We start from the raw sequence: 12,590 nt of genomic DNA on the forward strand, positions 1-12,590 counted from the left end.
TTCATCAGCCAACCCTATGGTCACCTTAGATGACAAAGCAGAGTCCCCACTGGCTAGTGCTCTCCAAAACTTTTCGGGGCATATTTTATTCCTTTAATCTTCTCCTTTTCCCGCCTACTGCAGTGCTAACTTAACAGAACATTTGTTGAGCATTTGACATCAGCTCCCAAAGGGTCTCCAGACAAACTCCCCTCGTGGCACCTGAGGAGACGATGAAGCTCAGGCAGATTTATTAGGAAGACTGAAAGGTCAGGTGCCAGGTAGAAGCACTGAGGGAGCAGCCACAGCAGGTAAGCATTTTTACCAGGAGAAGGAGATAGCAGTGTCATAACCACCCAGTCATCTTACCTGCCTTGAATTTTATTGGCTTGAAACCAGCTACTCTCTTATCCCACACAGAATACTTGTAGATATGACTGGTTACGCCAGATCATTCAGTTGGTGCTTGTTGCCCAACACGCCAAGGTTGCAGTTTGATGTCTTACTCAGGACTGGTGCACAGTAGGTGCACTACTGGACATGCACAAACCAACCGGTGGACTAGATTGGTTAAAAAGCCTAAGTGAGTCAAGTGCAATGGCTCACTCCTGTAATCCCAGCATTTTGGGAGGCTGAGGTGGGTAGGTCGCTTGAGGTCAGGAGTTCGAGACCAACCTGGCCAACATGGTGGAACCCTGTCTCTACCTAAAATACAAAAATTAGCCAGGAGTGGTGGCAGAACCCTGTAATCCCAGCTACTCAGGAGGCTGAGGCAGGAGAATCACTTGAACCCAGGAAGTGGAGGTTGCAGTGAGCCAAGATTGCATCACTGCACTCCAGCCTGGGTGACAGAGTGAGACTTGGTCTCAAAAAAAAAAAAAAAAAAAAAACCAACTGGCTCCATACAACCTTTTCTCACTAATAATAAATAAATAAATAAATGAGTGGGTAAATAAGTAGCTGAACAATATGACAAGACCTGGTCTATTGGGGGAACCAGCCCCCAGTAGTTCAATGTAGGTTCTTTTCTATTTTCCCTAAGTGTCAGCCAATCTGAGAAATAAAGAGAAAGAGTACAAAGAGAGGAATTTTACAGCTGGGCCTCCGGAGGTGACATCACATATTGGTAGGACCATGACGACAACCCCGAGCCTCAAAACCAGTAAGTTTTCATTAGGGATTTTAAAAGGGGAGGGGGTGTACAAACAGGGAGTAGGTCACAAAGATCACATGCTTCAAAGGGCAATAAAGATCACAAGGCGAAGGCAAAATTAGAATTACTGATGAGGGTCTATGTCCCATTGTGCTGACATTGTCTTGATAAACATCTTAACAGGAAACAGAGTTCGAGAGCAGAGAACTGGTCTGACTAGAATTTACTAGGCTGGAATTTCTCAATCCTAGTAAGCCTGAGGGTGCTGCAGGAGACCAGGGCGTATTTCAGTCCTTATCTCAACCGCATAAGACAGACACTCCCAGAGCAGCTGTTTATAGACCTCCCCTGAGGAATATATTCTTTCCCCGGGGTATTAATTATTAATATTCCTTGCTGGGAAAAGAATTCAGTGATATCTCTCCTATTCACATGTCCGTTTATAGGCTCTCTACAAGAAGAAAAATATGGCACTATTCTGCCCAATCCCACAGGCAGTCAGACCTTATGGTTATTGTTCCTTGTTCCCTGAAAATCGCTGTTATTCTGTTCTTTTTCAGGATGCACTGATTTCATATTGTTCAAACACACATGTTTTACAATCAATTTGTACAATAGTGATCCTGAGGTGACATACATTCTCAGCTTATAAAGATAATGGGATTAAGAGATTAAAGTAAAGACAGGCATAAGAAATTATAAGAGTATTATTAGGGAAGTGATAAATGTCCATGAAATCTTCACAATTTATGTTTTTCTGCCTCAGCTCCAGCTGGTCCCTTCGTTTGGGGTCCCTGACTTCCCGCAACACTGGTCTATAAAAAAAATTTTTTTTTTTAATGAGCTGGGCTGAGGAGGGAGGAGTCACTGGAGCCCAGGAGTTTGAGGTTACAGTGAGCTATGATTATGTCACTGCACTCCAGTCTAGGTGACAGAGCAAGACCCTGTCTCAAAAACAAACAAACAAACAAAAGTAAATAAGTGAATGATATGGTCTGGATGCTTTGACCCCTCCAAATCTCATGTTGATACAAGACTTCCAGTGTTTCTACCTCAAGTGTTCAGGTCACAGGGGTCAGATCCCTCATGAATGGCTTGGTGCTGAGGTAATGAGTGAGTTCTCACTCTAACAATTCACATGAGATCCGTTTGTTTAAAGGAGCCAGGCACATCCTTTCTCTCACTCTTGCTTCTTCTCTTGCCATGTGACACATCAGCTCATACTTCACCTTCCACCATGGCTGTAAGCTTCCTGAAGCCCTCACCAGAAGCAGTTGCCAGCAGCATGTTTCCCACACAGCCTGCAGAACCATGAGCCAAAATAAACCTCTCTCCTTTATAAATTACTCAGTCTCAGATATTCCTTTATAGCAATATAAACAGACAAAACAGTGAATAAATTAAAAAATTTTAAAACCAAAGCACAAAATACCTTTGATGACAGGCCAATGCTTTTATATCTACTATCCCCTGAAAGTCTCGATTTTCAAACACCTCTAGACTTTACAAATGCTGATCCCTTTTCTGGAAAATCAAATGACTCCTTATTTGTGCAGTTAGCTCTTTCAAGTGTCAGCTCAGTCTTGCCTCATCCAAAAAAGTCTTACCCAGTTAGGTACCTCTCCTCTATGCTGCTGGAAAAACTGAGCATCTTTTGTCAATTCAATGCATTATCATTGTGTGTTGACTTCTATGTCTCCTCCACCAGACTGGGAGGACCAGTCTTTTCTTTAATACATCTATGGTGCTGCCCCATAGGAGACACTAGAAGTAAAAAGTTTGATGAATGAATGCAAAATACAATTAACTTATAAACTCATGCACACAGCAATTACTCTTGGGAGTGATTAGTGACTAAAGGAAGGTGAAAGGTATCAGTACACGAACATTTAAGATTCTACAGTAGTTAAAATTATTTCCGGCCGGGCACGGTGGCTCAAGCCTGTAATCCCAGCACTTTGGGAGGCCGAGACAGGCGGATCACGAGGTCAGGAGATCGAGACCATCCTGGCTAACACGGTGAAACCCCGTCTCTACTAAAATACAAAACTAGTCGGGCGAGGTGGCGGGCGCCTGTAGTCCCAGCTACTCGGGAGGCTGAGGCAGGAGAATGGTGTAAACCCGGGAGGCGGAGCTTGCAGTGAGCTGAGATCTGGCCACTGCACTCCAGTCCGGGCGACAGAGCGAGACTCTGCCTCAAAAAAAAAAAAAAAAAAATTATTTCCAAGTACACACCAAGGTCCCAGACAGAAGTACAGGTAGTAAGGATTACAATAAAATGGATTTATCTCATTTTTTCTTATCTTAAATGGAAATGCCAAAGAACTATGTCTTTTTTTTCTTACACAAGGATGACACACAATCAGGTACTCAAATGTGGACTATGATTCTATAGGCAAAAGGATTAGGCATCTATAAATGAAATCTGACTATTGTTAAAGGAATAGCGTTTTTTTTTTTTTTTTTTTTTTTTTTGAGACGAAGTCCTGTCGCCCAGGCTGGAGTGCAATGGCACAATCTCGGATCACTGTAACCTCCTCCTTGAGGGTTCAAGCCATTCTCCTGCCTCAGTCTCCCAAGTAGCTGGGACTACGGGCATGTGCTACTATGCCCAGCTAATTTTTGTATTTTTAGTAGAGACGGGGTTTGGCTATGTTAACCAGGTTGGTCTTAAACTCCTGACCTCAGATGATCCACCCACCTTGGCCTCCCAAAGTGCTGGGATTACAGGCATAAGCCACCATGCCTCTTTTCTACCTGTTAGGTATGTTGCTTTCTTGCCAATACCTGCTGCAAGACCTACTGAATAATTTTAGTAGAAGCAAACGCCTGCTGAGCATTCACTGGGAACAGGTGCTTTTTGAGGCAATGCATGGGAGGCAAAAGCTCCAAACCTTTTAAACTAAGCAGGACAATTTAAACCTCTAGGACAGTAGAGACCAATCTAAGATACCATTGTATTTTAGAATCTAGCACCAAGGTTTGCAACCTTTTTCTATAAAAGACCACATTAAGAAATATTTTGAGGTAGAAAAAAAATAGAACTATCCTGAGGACAGGTAGGAAAAAAGAGCTATTTTGGGCTTCACGGGCCACATGGTCTCTGGGGCAGCTACTCAACTGTGCTGCTATAGCCCCAAAGCAGCCACAGACAACACATAAATGAATGGGCATGGCTGAGCCAATATAATTGTATATATAGAAGCAGGTGGCACTCTGGATTGGACCTGACAGCCATAGTTTGCCAACTCCTGATTTAGCACAATGCCTGGCATAGATTAGGTGCTGAAATATTTGTTGAATGAATGGATAGATGAATGAATAAGTGAATTAAGGTATTCCTAAGGTTAAAGCATAATGATTTGTGTTCAAGGCAAGGATACCATCTTTAGACATTAACTACAGAGAGCAATGAATATCTACTGACCAGAAATAAGTTGGATGGAAATCATCTGACAGTTCTTTCCCACACCAAGTGGTGCATGTAGATGGAAAATTAACATATATAAACCAATAATAATTTTCAAAACAGAGATGTGAGTTAGAAGAGTGGTTTAAAGAAATGTTTTCTAGCCAAGCATGGTGACCCACTCCTGTAATCCCAGCACTTTGGGAGGCCGAGGGAGGAGGATCACTTGAGCCCAGGAGTTTGAGACCAGCCTGGGCAACATAGCCAGACCTCATCTCTGCAAAAGATAGGAAAATTAGGCAAGTATGGTGGCACACACTTGTAGTCCCAGCTACTCAGAAGGCTGAAGCAGGAGGATTGATTGACCCTGAGAGGCTGAGGCTGCAGTGAAGCCGACTGTCACTCCCACCTGAGCAACAAAGTAAGACTCTATCTCAAAATAAATAAATAAATAAGTATTTTCATCAAACTTTGGATCTTGACTCATTTGATAAGTTGTGGCTTATATTTTTTTTCAAAAGAGGGAAACATAGGAAGAGTAAAAGGAAAAGGGAACATAACAGTTTGTATCACATTCGGTAAACATAACAATTGTTTTTAAGGAAACTGTCTTTCAATTATAATGCACTTGTATGTGTGAGTATACTGGGCTGTGAAATAAAATGTATTTTCAAAAATCTTTGAAAACATAGGTTCTATAGAATCTAATGATTCCTACCACATGAATTGATATGAGGATTACATGAGTTGGTAGGTGTAAAATGCTTGAGTAATACCTAGCACATGGCACAAGTTTTAGCTATTATTATTCTGTCACTAACCAGCAATGTGACCTTGAGTATGTGACCTAACTTCTCTGAACTTCATTTTTGTCAGTAAATAATCTCTAAAGGCCCTGTGGGCTCCAATATTCCCAGAGGAGGAACATGGTTAGCACTGACCTTAAGGAATGAAATAGGCAAATGCAAATCATTTGTCTTTTTCAACTGACATCTCTGAGGTCTCAGCAAAGCAGCCTGTTCTGTGAAACATCCTGTAAACTAACTTGCTATTATCTTGTGAAATTCCATGCGAAGTTGAATTCAGGGTAGTGGGAAATTGACCAAATCAAGGGAAGTGCCCTTTTTTCCCCTTCATCAGATGCTTAATGACTAGCATAGGTTTCCTGTCTCTCCCATTGTCATGCATTTTATTCCACATACTGGAATAACCACAGATAGGGGTGAACAGGAAATTTGTCCCTGTGTATTTAATCTTTTAAAAATTTCCAGTGCTCCTGATTGTGAGATGTGGTGTGAAGCTGCCCTGCAGTTGGTTCAGACTTTGTCACAAGTCACTTTTTTTTTTTTTTTTGAGACACACTCTGTCACCCAGGCTGGAGTGGTACAATCTCGGGTCACTGCAACCTCCACCTCCCAGGTTCAAGCGATTCTCATGCCTCAGCCTCCTGAGTAGCTGGAATTACAGGCATGCACCACCACGCCTGACTAATTTTTGTATTTTTTTGTATAGACGGGGCTTCGCCATGTTGGCCAGGTTGGTCTAAAACTACTGATTTCATGTGATCTGCCCACCTTGGCCTCCCAAAGTGCTGGGATTACAGGCAGGAGCCACCACACCCAGCTGACAAGTCACCTTTCACTATGGAATTTGAAGCCTCATCTAGCACTTAAATGATCATGAAGAAAATTCCATCTACTTTCACATACACACGTGTACACATAAACAAGCCAATAGAAAACTGGGGGATGTTGTAACAGAGTCTTCATACATAAAAACATAAAGGTGGCCAGTAATGATGTTCTGTTCAGCCTCACTCATAATTAAAGAAATGCAAACCAAAATATTGAGATTAGGGGTTTTTTCATCTATAAAAGAAGCAAATTAAATTAAAGTTATAATAGAAAATACCCAGTGTTGACAACAATGTAGAGAAAAAGGCAATCGTCATACTATGGGAAATAGTTCAAATTGGTGAGATCTCTTTGGAGGGCAATTTTGTAATATATATCAAAATAGTAAATGCACATATCCTTTGATCAGCCCTGAAACTATCAAGGCACTGACCCAAAATAGCCATCTATATACAAGCTTCTTATGTCTTATGTGAGAAAAACAAATCCTTATTTGTTTAAGCCTTTTATAGTCTTAGATACTGTAAAAATTACAGTCTGGTATTCCATTACTTTCAGCCAAACATACTCCTAATTGGTAATTTTTAAAAAGAATAAGGGTGAAGGACATTCATATCTTGCACTGTCTTTAGAAGGTTTCTAGTATTTCTCCATTAAGCATAACACTGGTTTGGGGGCTGAACTTTACCCTTTGTTTTTATCATGTTACAGAGGGTTTGTTTATATTTCAATGAGGAATTTTATCTGATGGCTTTTCAGAATATATAGTGATGATCTTTCCGTTTTTCTCTTTTGATCTATTAATGATGTAATATTCTTTGGTGTGCTGCTGGAATTCTATTTGTTAATATATTATTTTAAATTTCAGAAATAATTTATATATTTATAAAGGAGATTAATAATACACTTACTCGTTTCTTTCTCCTTTTTTTTTTTTTTTTTTTTTTTTTTTGAGCGGCGGAGTCCCTCGCTCGTCGCGCCGGACTGGAGTGCAGTGGGCCAGATGCTCAGCCTCACTGCAAGCTCCGCCTCCCGGGTTTCGCCGCATTCTCCGCCTCAGCTCCGAGGAGCTGGGACTACAGGTGCCCGCCACCTTTACCCGGCTAGTTTTGTTTGTATTTTTTTTTTAGTAGAGACGGGGGTTCACCGTGTTTAGCCCAAGCGGATGGTCTCGATCTCCTGACTTTCGTGATCCGAACCAGTCTCGGCCTCCGCCAAAGTGCTGGGATTACCAGGCTTGAGCCACCGCGCCCCGGCCTTTGTCTCCTTTTCAATGAGCTATTTTTATTAGTTTTTTGGACTGATATAATGGCCCTTAATAAAAAAGAATTTCAATCCATTGAGGTTTTTTAAATGTAAATGATCTAACTTTTTATTTCTACATCTTATCCTCTGTACGTTTTTCAAATTTACCTGTTTTTTTTCATAGTTCCATGCCTATCATTTTATCTCTGTATTTTGACCATAATAATTTTGTCGCTCTTTTTCAAATTGTTCCGTACATTGGTCTCAGATACTCAAGGGTGGCTAATTTTCTGTTTATTACATTTACCGGTTCAACACCCTCATGTGGGATTCATTTCCTAGTCCCTGGGTTTTTAATTTTCATTATAAGCTTAATGATATTAAAATTCTTAATTTTTAAAGAAATTAATCATAATTAAAATAATGATCAAAGAATATTGTTAATTTCTTATCATAAATTTAAATTTCTTATTGTAACTTCAATGGGAGTTGTTTATTCTGCTAGGGACCAGGATAAACAACTGAATTTTACATTTGCTTCTGACAGGGCCAAGGGGATTCACCACTTTGAAACAGGTTTTTTGTGTTTTTTCTTGACATTAGGATTCCCTCAGCACATGGGTGGTATAAATTGGGAGCTCACACCTATGCATAGTAGAGGCAGGCTAGGGGTTTCATTTCTATAGAAAACATTTTAAAATTCATCCAGTGCTCCGATAAACCAAAAGCTTCCTTGCCGTGACCCTGAGTCAATGTGAAGAGGGCTGTTTTCTATCCTCCTGTTACTAAAGGGCAGGCTTTCCAGGGTTCCAACCTTAGGCAGGGATCTCAAGTCCAGATCCCTGTCTTTGTAGAACTCAAGGCCTGAATAGATACTAACCCCAGTCACTGAGTGGGTACTCACCCCTGGTCCTTAGCCATTTGGGCTTATATTCATGTCATACTTTTGAGTCCCCTTGACCTATCTCACAAATGGAGACCCCCTTTCTTCCCTTCCATTGTTGATATATTTTATTCAGCCTTTCACTGTTCGAAGCAGGAGTTCCCTGACTTCTTGACCCCTCAAGTTCCCACAGGTTGAACCTTTGTACTTTCCTATCTTTTAAAAAACATTTCTAGAGTTAGCACAGGGCTCTGTAGAAATGACACATGAGGGGTGTCCAACCCAGACATGGGGGTTCAAGGAAGACTTCCTGAAGGAGTAACTGCCTGTTCTGAGACAGGAAGACTGAGCATACAATTAGTCGGGCAAAATAACATGCATGTGCACTGGGGAGACAGGTTGGAGGAGGTGGTGGGGTGACTGTGGCAGGCAGAGAGTAAAGTACATATGAATATCCAAGGGGAGAGAAAAAGCATATCATGCAAACAGCATATCAAAGAGCATATCACGTTCTGAGAAGCACACGTTCCAAGAACTGCAAGGAGTTTGGTGTGGGACACAGAGTGAGATATGAGACTGGTGAGATAAGGAGAGGCCAGTTCATGAACGACTTACAAGCCAGGTTAGAACGGTGGACCTTAGAACAGGCAGGAACCAATCAGATCACAGAAGGTGAAATCATCAGGTTAAAAGCAAAACAAATATAATAAATATTCCTTACATAAATATACATGGCTGGTTAGAATTTGCTGAAACTACTTTGCAGACGGGATGACAATCTCAGAGGGCATTCAACCACTAACCTTGGCATTCCAGCACAACGCTGAACTCTTAGACCAAGGATTACAAAGCTCAGCCCAGCGTTCTTACTTCAGAGAAATTTCCCCCACCTGCTTTGTGAAGTAACCCACCCGACCAACTTGTAGACATTTTGGAAATACATAGCTCTTTCAAGACTGTTTCCCCAGATCGCCCCCACCACCTCCAACACCCATACTGGCCCCCAAAACTCTGCCATAACCTCTTATGTAAGGAAAGAATTTAAGCAGCAGTAAAACTTGAAAATAAAAGTACCCTGGGCCAAGGGCCAGGGAGTCTATTTTTAGAACATTTTCTCATTGCCTGTTTATCTTTCAGACTCAGCCAAAAAGTCTTCTAGGCGAGTGTTAAAGGAAAAGACGAAAAGAAGGTGATCTGAGACCAAATAGCAGTAGCAATGGTGATCATTTTGGACAGCGTGTTCCAATTTCCCCAATGTGCCTTCACTGGCATTTGGTGCCCCCCAAAGCCGCTTAATGTAGAATTCATTCAAACCCTTCTTTGCCTTTTCCACTGATTGTGGGATTTGGCTAGGTCAAAAAGAAGACAGTAGAAGTTATGGATTTCATAAACTATTAAGCTCGACCAGAACGCTGCTGCTGCTGCTCCTCCAGGCCTCAGTTCTCTATGTTTCTAACACAGGGGTGGTAACACTTGATCTACCGTCACAACAGTAACCAGAAACTTCCGCGCCTGTCCGGTGGAGCATTCGGTCACCGTTCTCCTTTGTGCCCGGTTAATCCCGGAGAAAAGCAACCATGCATCTGAGTATCATAAAAGTCAGGCGCGGTGGCTCACGCCTGTAATCCCAGGCGCTTCGGGAGGCCGAGGCGGGCGGATCACCTGAGGTAGGGAGTTCGAGACCAGCCTGACCAACATGGAGAAACCCCTTCTCTACTAAAAATACAAAATTAGCCGGGCGTGGTGGCGCATGCCTGTAATCCCAGCTACTCGGGAGGCTGAGGCAGAAGAATCGCTTGAACCCGGGATACGGAGGTTGCAGTGAGCGGAGATAGCGCCACCATTGCACTCCAGCCTGGGCAACAAGAGCGAAACTCCTTCTAAAAAAAAATAAATAAATAAATAAGCGAATTATTTTAATCCTTTCAAGCTGCAAAAGAGAAAAAGGCTGGCGTTATGTCTAGAGTTATATTTTCCTCCAAGAGACTAAATAGGTGGCCCCATGAATTCTGCCACTTGTAAAACGCGCCTCAGAAAACTCTCCCAGACTTGTAAGGACTTAACTCCTTCCGCTCCGCTGCTTAGAACGACTTTTAAGGGCGTCCTCTCAGGGCCCCTGTCCACTCGCTCCAGTTTACTCCAGTGGCCTGATTCCGTCTCTCCCAGTCACTCTCCAGTTCTGCCGTGCTGGGGAAGTTTCTGGGGTCTCATTGGGCAGATCTTCCTGGCGGACCCTGGGCCCAACCACCAAAACCCACACGGTCCTCCTTAAGGAGCTTCCGCGGCCGCGAGTAGAGGCGGGTGTTTTGTTCCTCCGAGGAGGAAAAAGTTTTTGTGACATCCAGGAAATGAGTAACTCTGAAGTCCTGTAGAGCCGGCCGCTGTAGGCCAGAAGGCGGGAGCCAGCGGGGGCATCGCCGCTCGCGCCTCTCTAAGTGCCAGGCCACAAGCTCCGACGCAGCCGCCTACAAGCTGCGGCACCCCGGCCCCCGACCCGCGCGCAAAGCCTGTGCTGCAGCAGTCTTCCCGCGGCGGGGATCGGGACCGGGGACCCAGGCCAATCGTAAGTCCCGGGGCAGCCTAGTGTACTAAAGGAAGAAGGGCGCGATGGAGACCGCGAGCTCGGAGGAGCTGTGCCGGAGATGGCTGCCGGGAGTGGGGGCGCAGGAGGGTGTGGGGATCGCTGGCGCCTGCTCGGCCCCCGGGTGGGGGCTGACTTTGGAGACCCCCTTAAAGCGCGCATGCCCAGGCGGGCGCATTGTCTCCCCGTGGTCACGCGTCTCGTTCCCTCCGTGCGGGGGGATGCGTCGCGGGCGCTCGCTCCATCTAGGCTGCGGGCAGTTCCTCCTCGAGGCGCGCGGAGCCTCGGAGCCCAGAGCGGGACCACGTTTTTGTTTGCAGTGCCCAGGTGACCCGTTACTTCTCACATCTGAGCAGAGCGCTACCGCAGAAAGGAAAGCGGGGTCGCCCTGCTCATTTGCTGCCCCCTTTTCCCCTTCCCCTTCCCTCCCTTCCTGTAAGGGAGGAATGAGAGTGAAGTTTGTTTTTTCTCGTTTCCTGGTAGTGAAGTTAGGGGGCTGCTTCAGGCCTGATAAAGTCCCCGGCGCTTTCTCTTTCGGGACTATTAGTGGACCAGACCTCACGCTGTGCAGACTTGCTCTTGAGGCTGCAAATAACGCTGCCACTTCACCCCTAACCCCACCCTCAACCCCATCCCTGTGACTTCGCCATTCTGGCTGCCAGGTGAAGACTCAAGGAGTTCCGGGGCCGGATTCCCCATCCAAAACGCTTTCTCTTTAAAAAAAAAAAAAAAAAAAAAAAGCCGCCGACCAGGAAGGTAAAATATTTTACGGAACCAGGCAGGGACCTCATTTTGCCTTTTGCCCTTCTCCTGGTGTGAGAAAAGCACCATTTCACAACTAGTAGAGTACCAGATATTGGTCTCATTTCACAAATAGTAGAGTACTAGATACTGGTCGCCATCCGGACTCTGGTCTTTTGGATCTAAATTGGGGTCACGTTCTATTTTCTTGTTTTTTTGTTGGATATGACCCAGGGCTCTTGCCTTTTACAAACCGAGTCTATCTGACTGCCAGCTAAAGTTCATCTGTGGTTGGTGCAGTTTTAGGCCCAGGTTAGCCCTGAAAATAGATTATCAGAAAAGTGGATTACTGTCTTTCCCCCTTATGAGAACAGAATAGACTGTGTTTTTGAGTCCTCTCTCCAGCCCACGTGCCTAAGTGGCTTTCATTGTTTGCTAATTCCGTGTGTGTTGCTGCTGCTCCAGGCCATTCTGCCTTCAGATTTTCTCCACTTGTGGGTAACCATGAAGTAGTTACACTGACTCTCTGCTCTCCCTGGGTGCATTCTTCTCATGCTCGGTAAATCTACATTTTACATAAGATAAAGTAAGCATGTGAAATTATAGCTATCTGTTTGGCAACAAAAGGAACGCAGTTTTCGGTTTTGTTTTTTGCATGGCTCAGTTCCCAAGCTTAACTTTTCCCTTTGGCATCCTGAGGTTGGGGTCCTGAGGTTGTATTTTCCTTTCACAGCTGTCAGCAGAGACAGGTGGCCATCAACAGGAAAGAGGCTGGGCTGGGTGGCTCATGCCTGTCTTCCCAGCACTTTGGGAGACTGAGGTGGGAGGATTGCTTGAGCCCAGGAGTTCGAGGCCTAGAGCTGGGATCATTTGGTTGGAGCTAGGATCATGCCACTGCACTCCATCCGGGTGACAGAGTTGAGACCCTGTCTTTCACCTACCCCCCCCACGCCCCCCTGCCCCCA

This window comes from Rhinopithecus bieti, unplaced genomic scaffold (assembly GCF_001698545.2).
Source record: "Rhinopithecus bieti isolate Rb0 unplaced genomic scaffold, ASM169854v2 scaffold_31787, whole genome shotgun sequence".
Lineage (NCBI taxonomy): Eukaryota > Metazoa > Chordata > Mammalia > Primates > Cercopithecidae > Rhinopithecus > Rhinopithecus bieti.